Source organism: Mustelus asterias, chromosome 11 (genome assembly GCF_964213995.1).
Source record: "Mustelus asterias chromosome 11, sMusAst1.hap1.1, whole genome shotgun sequence".
NCBI lineage: Eukaryota > Metazoa > Chordata > Chondrichthyes > Carcharhiniformes > Triakidae > Mustelus > Mustelus asterias.
Window position 1 is genome coordinate 42765426 of NC_135811.1, and position 9644 is coordinate 42775069.

Here is a 9644-nt window from a genome sequence, read left to right on the forward strand (position 1 = left end):
TTCATGTAATGTCATTATCAACTGCAATTTCCAGGCCATGGTTGTACTTTTTATTTCTTTACAAATTTGGATAAAACTATATAGATTTATGTATAGTTACAAACAGAAAATTAAAACTCATGTCCACCCAATCATGTGTAATGTTTTCTTTTCCCTGGCTTAAAGCTGGCTTCACTAGATCATTAGAACATAAGATATTGGAGTTAGGAGTAGGCCACACAGCACCTTTAGCCTAAGTAGAATCATGGCTAAGCTTCAACCTCATCTATTTTCCTTCCAGATCCTTATATCACTTGAATTAATTCTGTAGTAGGGCAAAACCCAGGGAATGTGGTCTACAGCAGGAGAAGAATGCATGGAAAGGGTTAACAGATAGCACTCCAGCACCCACACTCACTGCAGGCAGACAGGGCAAAATACAAATAACTATATCTCAGGCGGCACTAAAACAGTCACACCCCAGGTGCTATCACTCCAAGGTTACAACAACCATATGAGAATTGATATTAATTATCAAGGCTCCAAAAGGTCTAGAAGAGCCATTGTGCCTCTGGAAACTTAATCAAATATCCAGGACATGGGACAATTAACACCCCATCGAATTCTGTTTGACAAATATAATGCTTTGATATTGTAAACAGGTAGACAGGAGATGTCCAGAAAATGATTAAAAACTAAAGCCCAACACAAAAAACACAAGACAATGGAACCATATAATGTAATCAAAAACAGAACTGTAACTAATTCAAAGTAACAATATGACAATCTGATGTAAATGTAATGCTTTGTAATGTAAAGAAAGGGGTATAAGAATCTGTAAGATCCAATGCTCAGTAGAGTAGCTTGGAAGCAAGCTGTAGTCACAACCTCGAGTTCTGCTCTCCCTCATGCATGTTGAATAAAGCCATTTTTGTTGAAGTTCTACACGGTCTCGGAAGACTCAGTTCGTTAATTCAAAAAAGTATCTATTGTAAACCAAGGATTAATAAGTGAAGATCTGATAACGGATGTTCAAAAATCTGAAGGGTTTTGATTCCGTGAATGGCGGGGGAAACTATTCCCACCAGTCAGTGAGTTAGTAAGTGGAGGACATATATTTAAGATTATCTCAAAAAGAGCAAAGGAAAGATTAGGAAATTGTTTTTCATGAACCACCGATGCGAGCAGAATACATTAAACATTTGAAAAGGCAAGTGGATCATTATTTGAAAACAAGTAGCAAGAAAAGAGTGACGAGAAGACGAATAGAGCCAGTGCAAACTTGATCTAAATTGTCAGTGGTTCAACATAGTGAAGAGGATAGCTCAGATTCATAGAGAGCTTGTTAGACTATTATGGCAATGTAAGACTTTTATTTTGGGTGGATAAGTTAAGATGGACCAAAATATCTCTTTGATTTTAATTATTTTGTAACTTTTATATCTCTTACAATCACCAAAATGTCGATTTTTGATGTTGAACCTGCACATACTTAGTCCCTTTCACATTTCCCTTAGTATCTTCTATATGACCCATGTTGTACATGTGCGCCTTATTTTTTATTTCCAATATGTATCTGTCCATCTTGAACTTTGTCCATCTCTGATTAATCAAAGTGTATTTCAGGGTACAGATATTTTTCTTACTATCTTTCCTCTTAGCTGATGATATTCACTGTTGGCTAGTGTATAAATCTGTGTTGATTGATTCCTTGCCTGTGTGGCCATTACTTGAAGGTGTGTGTTGGTCAGACATGCCTAACCCCACACTCAACTCAAAATCCACATGCATATGTTTCCATCCAGAGAGCAAACAGGAGCAGGAACCCCAACCTGAGGATATGTGACCAGTTAAAGCATTTATTCCATCCGAGCTAACCTGTTTCACATTGCTGATTGAACCTGACCTTCCGATCATAAAGGTTCCGCTATGCCGAATTAATTCAAAGAGCCATTTTGTGGTTTTTGAAGTGCCTGATAAACAGCACACATTTCCAAAAGATCCAAATATTTACTAACGCTCATTTTAAAATTGGAAATGATTTATTTCTATAAAAGAAAGCCGGCTTTGAGCTGAGACATATTTTGATGCAGTGGTTTGCTCTTCCACTGAAAAGGCGCTCGGCTATAAAGGATCAAGTCTTTTAAAGATAAACAGAGTCTACCATTACAGATAAACAAAGGCTAATTCCACAATTCAGATCTAATTTTAACTGGATTATGCTCATTTTATTGCTTTAGTTGTGAAAATCCGAGTGACTTTTCAGTTCATATTCCCAATGTGTAACCATAAGGGAAGGTGGGCAAAGTGCTTAATTTCAAACACTTCAGCCCTGATTACACATCTAAGCACCTTTTTAAGATTATAATACCAAGAAAAAAACTGTACCTTTGCACCTTTATAACTGGGACATTTCCAGAGACACGCTTATTCAAATTCATTTAAGAAAATCTACAGGTGAAATGTATGTATGTGCACTATTTATAATGCAGTACCAACAATTATTGAGTATCAAATATTCATCTTGATATGAAAAGTTGAAGACAGATGCAGCTTATTCAATACTTTGTTTTCCTAATTATTGTACTCAATTTTATAACCACATGGCTTATTATTTCAGCTCAATGTTCAATAAACACCTTAAATTAGTGCAGCAGCTAACCAAACCCACTTGGGGGTATTTGCTCTGTTTGCATGTTATGGAATAATTTATACTATATGTGGCCTTTTCAAGGTTGCAATTCCACTGAACGAGATCCACCAACATAATAAGCTATGGAAGCACAGCTCCCAAGGGTTGGGGTTAGCATAATTCCAACCTAAAGTTAAGGCCTTTAACTGAATCTACAGCCTGCCATGGTTAACGTAATACCTAACAAGATTCTAAATTGAAAAAAATGTATCTGACAACTCACACCATTAGGGTTACACGGTATACTGAGGGGATGAGCACTGCTAGTGCGATTGCTAGCTAGTGCTCGGGGTGCGAGTGACTGAGACAGTGCTTAAATGATCAGGAAATAATATATGTAATTGTGTTGTCAGTAAAGGGATTTAACACACTTTCTAATTGACAAAGCCAAAAGCAAGCTTTTTTGGAAAATATAGTTTTTGGCTATGATTAGTATGCCGTGTGAGCTGTCCTCAGACATGGAGGGCAAGACTGTTTTTTAATGCAGCGATCCATTGGGTGCTTTTGGTGTTCTGTGACCTTCAAAGAAGTATTTCATTTAACGCTACAAAACATTGTTCTGCACTGATAAATAAAACTGTATCACTTCAGGTTTGTGGTTCTTGTTTGCATATTGGGAGTTCACTGAGGAGTTGGGAGATAAATGGCTCTTATGACAGAGAAGCTCCTTTCCTCCCTCCACTGGTTAAAGAAATAGCTTAAAATCCACAAATGCCGTAGTAAAACCCCAGCTGATTGTAATTGGACTGTGTAAGTGGAATTTGGTTTAAAGATAAATTGTATAGCAATATAGGATAAAAGCATTGGGCTGAATCTTGTGACCCCATGAATATATTCAAATTTCAGGGGCATTAACTCGTAAATTACATTAATAGTTTCTCTACCTGTAATGCTATATTCTGCACCCTTTCCTTTCTTTCTCCCCTATGTACTCTATGTATGGTATGCTTTGTCTGTATAGCGCGCAAAATCTTCACTGTGTCCCAATACATGTCACAATAATGAATCAAATCAAAAATTAGCATTGTACTGTAAGTCTCCTTTTTAAGTTATGCCATTTTAAATCATTTCACTTGAGCATCATGGATATAATTGGGCACTTATCGTTGGAATTTCTGTATTGCCCAGATTTCACGCGTGGCCAATATAGTGCCGCATGACCCGATCAGCGTCATTTTGGAAAGGTCTCTCCTACTCCCCAACCCTCCTACTCACTGCCTTTCTCCCACTTACTGCCTGTCTCCTACTCACTGCCTCTCCTGCTCCCCGGCTCTCCTGCTTCCCGACCCTCACATTCCCAGCTCCTCTTGTTCCCTCGATTGCTTCCTCCCTCTCGCCACCCCGCTGCCAAAGGTTCCTTGTAATTCAATCCACAATAGAGCTTTGCTGCAAAGCTGTATGAATAAAGATCTCCAGTTCCAAAGCCTGTGAAATTCTCACCTTCCTCGCAACCTGCAAGTCCAACTCTTGCTCCACTTAGTTTAGAAAGGGCTTCTTGCAGCTCAAGGACAGTGCTCAGTGTTGAGGGTTCGGAGAGGAAAGCAGGGAGTGGGCAGGTCGAGGTGGGCAAGTGAGTGGGAGAATCAATGAATAGGTGAGCAGTGAGTGGGAATGGGAGGATTGGTGAGTGGGTTGAATAGAAAGTTAAACAGAAAGAGTTAGCATATTTTTCTTTTATATTTTTTATTTTTTTATTTTTAAAGCCATTTCATTTATAAATTTAGGAATGTGCAGCATTTCAACATACAGGGTATAATGTTTTAATGTTCTTTTCGATGATGAAGGTTGTACAGAATCTAACTAGAGCTTTTGCATTGCTTGAAATGGGAAAATCTGATTCACTTAACTTTGTTGCATTTAAAGTTGCATTTTTCAGGGATGTAGCTACAATATCAAGTGAGGAAATACTGTCTTGCATACGCATGGGGTTGTCAATGGACAAGGAGGTTTTTTAAAAGTCGGATCTGTGTCAGGAAGCATGATTATATGTTTATTTATTAGTGTCACAAGTAGGCTTACATCAACACTACGATGAAGTTACTGTGAAAATCCCCTAGTCGCCACACTCCGGCGCCTGTTTGGGTACACTGAGGGAGAATTTAGCATGGCCAATGCACCCAACCACCTTTTCAGACTGTGGGAGGAAACTGGAGCACCCGGAGTAAACCCACGCAGACACGGGGAGAACGTGCAGACTCCACACAGACAGTGACCCAAGCCAGGAATCAAACCCGGGTCCTTGGCGCTGTGAGGCAGCAGTGCTAACCACTGTACCACCATGGCACCCCAGGTGTACAAAAATGTGTAGTGTTCAGCTAACAATGCCATGAACCAGAATTGGCTACTGTCAAATGAAATGCGGTCAAAGGTAACTGTTCATTTAAAGGATAAAACCTGCCCTTGGCTCGTATCTGAGAAAAATCGACTATATTGAAGTATTGTCTCCTTGAGCCGAGAAGCTGATTGAATGTCGTATCACTCTGGTAATCATACACTGCACTAGCTGAACTTGCAGATGGGTTAAATGGGTCGTTGTACTGATGGATTAAGCTGTTACATCCAATCAGACACACACTCCCTGAATCTCTTGATTCTAAGCAAGTGGAGAGATTTGCAAGGTCCATTTGCTGCAGGTGCTAATCCTGTTACGGCCACAAATTCTCACGAGATGGCCATAATGGGGTTTGAGACGGGGAGATTGCAGTTTGAGATCTTCCCAGCTCCCATCGGCGACATAATGAAATTGACTAAATTCCAATGCCATTAATTAGCTTTCCAATACAATTAAAAGCCATTGCTTCCGGGAGTGCTGAGTGCTGCATCTGCCTGCATGACATCATGCCGGTGGGAATCACTGCTGGTCTCTAACAGCCGAGATGACCACACCGAGGTCAGTGTGGCACTGCCAAGGGGTGGGGCAGTGCTTGGGCATTGGGCCTCTAAGCAACCATATTATGGAGGGGACCCCATTATGCTGGGGGGAGGGGCGATGATGTTAGTGAGGATGGTGTTGGGTCACCATGATGCCTGCATGGTATCGGGGGAGACATTGCCCGTTCCTGCTGAAGGTTTGGGGGTGTTCCCCTTATCTGTGGGGGTTTGCGATGTCGGTGGGGGAGGGGGGGCCTGTCACTTTATTTTGAGATTGGGGTGTCCTTTAAAAATGACACTCCAATTTCCATGGAGCCGTCTTGCCAGCTCTGAGCCTCCATCCCCCAGAATGATGGCGCAAAACATGCCCCCTGCTTTTTTTTTTTGACAAAGTGTCAGAAGATCTGGGAAGAAAACCTGTCTGTATTTCTGGGAAGAAACATGTCGTTTTCACTCAGACCCTGACGCTGGCCTTTTTTTTGAGAATGATGCCCCAAGAAGTCCTCTGCAATCTTTTTTATTTATTCATGGAATGCAAGTATCACAGGCAAGGCCAGTTTTTATTGCCAATGAGGAATGCCATCTTGAATGACAGCAGTCAGTACAGTGTAGACACATCGTGTCATGACCAGGTGAGAAGTGGGGAACTTTATTCAACCTCCTCAGTTGGTCACAGCAAAGGTTTATATTTCTTTTTTCACAAGGATATGCCTTTTCTGAATCAGGATATATTTTACTATTTAAGCTGTGAGCAATAAGGAGCCAATCAAACATGGCCCACGTACTCCCACGTGCGAGCGCACATGCGCAAACGCGCACACACAGGCAAATTTGGGTTAGCTGGCTTTCTGCACATGGTCAGATGTAGAAGATGCTGCAATTATTAAGAGGGCCAAGATTTTCCAGCCATGCCCATAGCAGGGACTTTCTAGTACCGCCGAAAGTCCATGGTCTTTTGGCTGGCTCTCCGAATTTGCCATACCTGTCTGCGGTGGGCCCTGCAGGGCATTGTACAGGGCAGGACTGGTAAATCCCAACCAAAACCTTGTTTTCTGTTAGATTTCTGGTAGAGTTGGCTTCTTGAACCAGGTGACACACAGTACAAAAGAGAGAGAGCAGCCTTCAGCCTGTTTCCTCTACTGAAGACTTTCTTGACACTGCCTGTATCACTTGAAATCTCTCTCTAGTGGCTGGACAGCCTTGCCTTGAAATACATCACCCATTGTGTATTTCCAAGAGTTTTTGGGTACATCTGTCTACGGCAGCTATTGAGTGGAATTTTACAGCTCTTCCGGCTGGCAGGATTTTCCCACCGAAGCCAGTGGGTTTTTGAACAGCATTTCTGGCCCCTGGGGCCATAAAATTCCGCCCATTGTTTCAATATGCAGTACTTTGTAATTTTTTTGTCTGTTCCTTAGGCAATTGTGATCTTTGATGGGTGTCTGCATTATTGGAAATGTCTCTCTCTTCACACTCCTCTGGGGTGATTTGTTTGTTTCTCACCTTCACCTTGGAATGTTGTCTTGCATCTTTAGGCAGTTTACTCCTCAACTCGAATAGCTTAATTTCCAATTAGTTCATAAAATCATAGAATCCCTACAGCGCAGAAGGAGGCCATTTGGCCCATCGAGCCTGCAGTGACGACAATCTCACCCAGATCCTATCCCCCCTAACCGCACATATTTTTACCCAGCTAATCCCCCTGACACTAAGGGGCAATTGAGCATAGCCAGTTCACCTAACCTGCACATCTTTGGATTGTGGGAGGAAATCAGAATTCCCGGAGGAAACCCATGCAGATGCGGGGAGAATGTGTAAACTCCACAGAAAGCCGGAATTGAACCCGGGTTCCTGGCGCTGTGAGGCAGCAGTGATAACCACTGTGCCATCATGCCACCAGTGTTGAAAGTTGAAAAATCATATTTTCAAAAATATGTGATGAACGCGTGATAAACTATAGTGCTGTAAGGTAAAGGAGTTGCATAACTTTGACCTAGAGATGACGAAGGCAAGGCGATGTAGTTCCAAGTCTCAAAAAGAAGGGTTCAGATGTTACAGATTTTACTTTGCCAGATAGAGAGCTCGAACACATTAGATAGTAATATACATCAGAAAGACATCTAGCCATGCAAATTAATGCATTACAATACACAGTTGGCTTAATATTAAGGAGCCTGTGATCTTGAAATTGGGCTGTAACCTTACTTGAAATTATTTTCTCCTATTTTAGTTGAAGTATTAACTTGTTCAAAATAAGTGGGTTATCAATTGTTAAAATAACAGCAATTAAAATTTAATTGTTCATATTTTTTATTCTATAATTTCATGTCTGTTGAGTACTTCAATTATTTATGTGAATATTTTCCATTTGGAAAAGTACATTTTGTAAATGTTTTAATATGTTGTCATCAAACCGGTCATCTAATAAATGCAAATCAATTTTTAAATAAATCTGGAAGTCCAATGGAGGTTACATGCAATAAATGACATACAGTGGTGGGCAAGATTATTCCGTGGATTAAGGGAATCTTCATCACTGATGATCGACAAGTTGTAACAGTAATCCCCATGCATGGAGTAAATTATAAAGCAGTTTGGAAGATGTTTCATTACCCCTGTGAAAATTTGAAACAAATGTCTGCTTTTTCAAACGTGCAATGTAGTTACGCCACAAACCATTTATGAGTGCTGTAAAAAAAAAAGAACATGTAACCTTTGTGCACCATTATGACACCAATAGCAGAAATGATACTTGGCTGTTCCTGAACCATGTGAATTAATCCCCCTCTCCAAAGGAACATTTTCTTTCCATTTGGTTTATTTTTCTAGTTTTCAAAGTTGAACATGATAAAAAAAATGGCTGCTTGTTTCATGATGCTGTAAGGCAGCATCACACTGAAGGGGCATAATTCCCAACGCTGGGTGTCCAGTGGCTGATGCGTTTGGCTCTTCTTAGTGAAATGTCGGGGCCCAATCCAGAACAGCTGACTATGGTGTGAGGAGAGACCTGATAGAAGTCTACAAAATATGAGAGGCATAGATAAGGTTGACAGTCAGAATCTCTTTCCCAGAGTTCAAGGGCAGGATTTTCCAGCCGCGCTCCCCCCCCCCCCCAAAAAAAAACTGGAAAAATCCCACCCCAGGTCAACAGACCTTTACATGGTCCGCCCCTCCACCCACTACGATTCCCGTGGCGGGCAGGATGGGAAAATTCCCCCTGAAATGCCTAATACTTAGAGGGCTTCACTTACAATGAGAGGGGAAATGTTTACAGGAGATGTGAAGGACAATTTTTTTACACGGAGTGGAAGGTGTCTGGAACGCGCTGCCCAGGAGTGGTGTTGGGGGCAGATACGATGGGGGCGTTTAAGGGGCTTTTAGATAAGCACATGAATATGCAAGGAATAGAGAGAAATCGACCAAGGACAGGCAGAAGAGATTTGTTTAATTTAGCGTCATGTTCGACACAGTATTGTGGGCCGAAGGGCCTTTCTTGTGCTGTCCTGTTCTATGTAACAACAACTTACAATTATGTAGCCCCATAAATTTTGGAAATTGTCCCAAGGAATGTCAATTCCATCCAGACTGCACAAGTAGTTTATGGCAGTCCAGATAATTCCGACTAATCCACATTGATATCCTATTTTAGGTGGTTGAATGTTGGTATTTGTGTGGCCATTGGTTTTGCTGCTTTGCTTTTGCCCTTAGTGCTTTGCCTGTCAACTCAAAATCCAAGCTCAAATACTTATCCCTGGCATTAACTACACTGCATCAAATTGGCTGTAAATCTGCGACACAGAATAAATTGAAGATTTTTAATTGTTCAGAAAGCTTGTTTCTTTCTCCCATCTCTCTGAATTTGTAAGGAAGGCACAAAAGAAATTATTCCTTGCTGCTGTGAAAACAAATGCACGGCCTTAATTTAAACCACCATATTTCACTCATTATGCTAAGAAAACAGCTCATCAACCTATAATATAATTTTCATTCTCCTTTGGTCTCTCAGGATTTGAAGAATAACTTGATTAGCACAATTGAGCTGGGCTCTCTACGGGCTTCCAGAACTAAAGCGACTGTAAGTATTCATTCTATTTGAATTGCT

At 41.0% G+C, this 9644-nt stretch overlaps 1 protein-coding gene across 1 annotated transcript in view; it reads left to right on the forward strand.

Annotated features, from left to right (window-relative positions):
- The first annotated feature begins 9544 nt into the window (after positions 1–9544).
- The window catches only part of adgra1b (adhesion G protein-coupled receptor A1b), a 359394-nt gene continuing 359294 nt past the window's right edge, over positions 9545–9644 (forward strand). The window contains exon 1 of the mRNA XM_078223476.1: positions 9545–9617. The gene's annotated coding sequence lies outside the window, so the exon portion shown is untranslated. The remainder of the gene's footprint in view (positions 9618–9644) is intronic.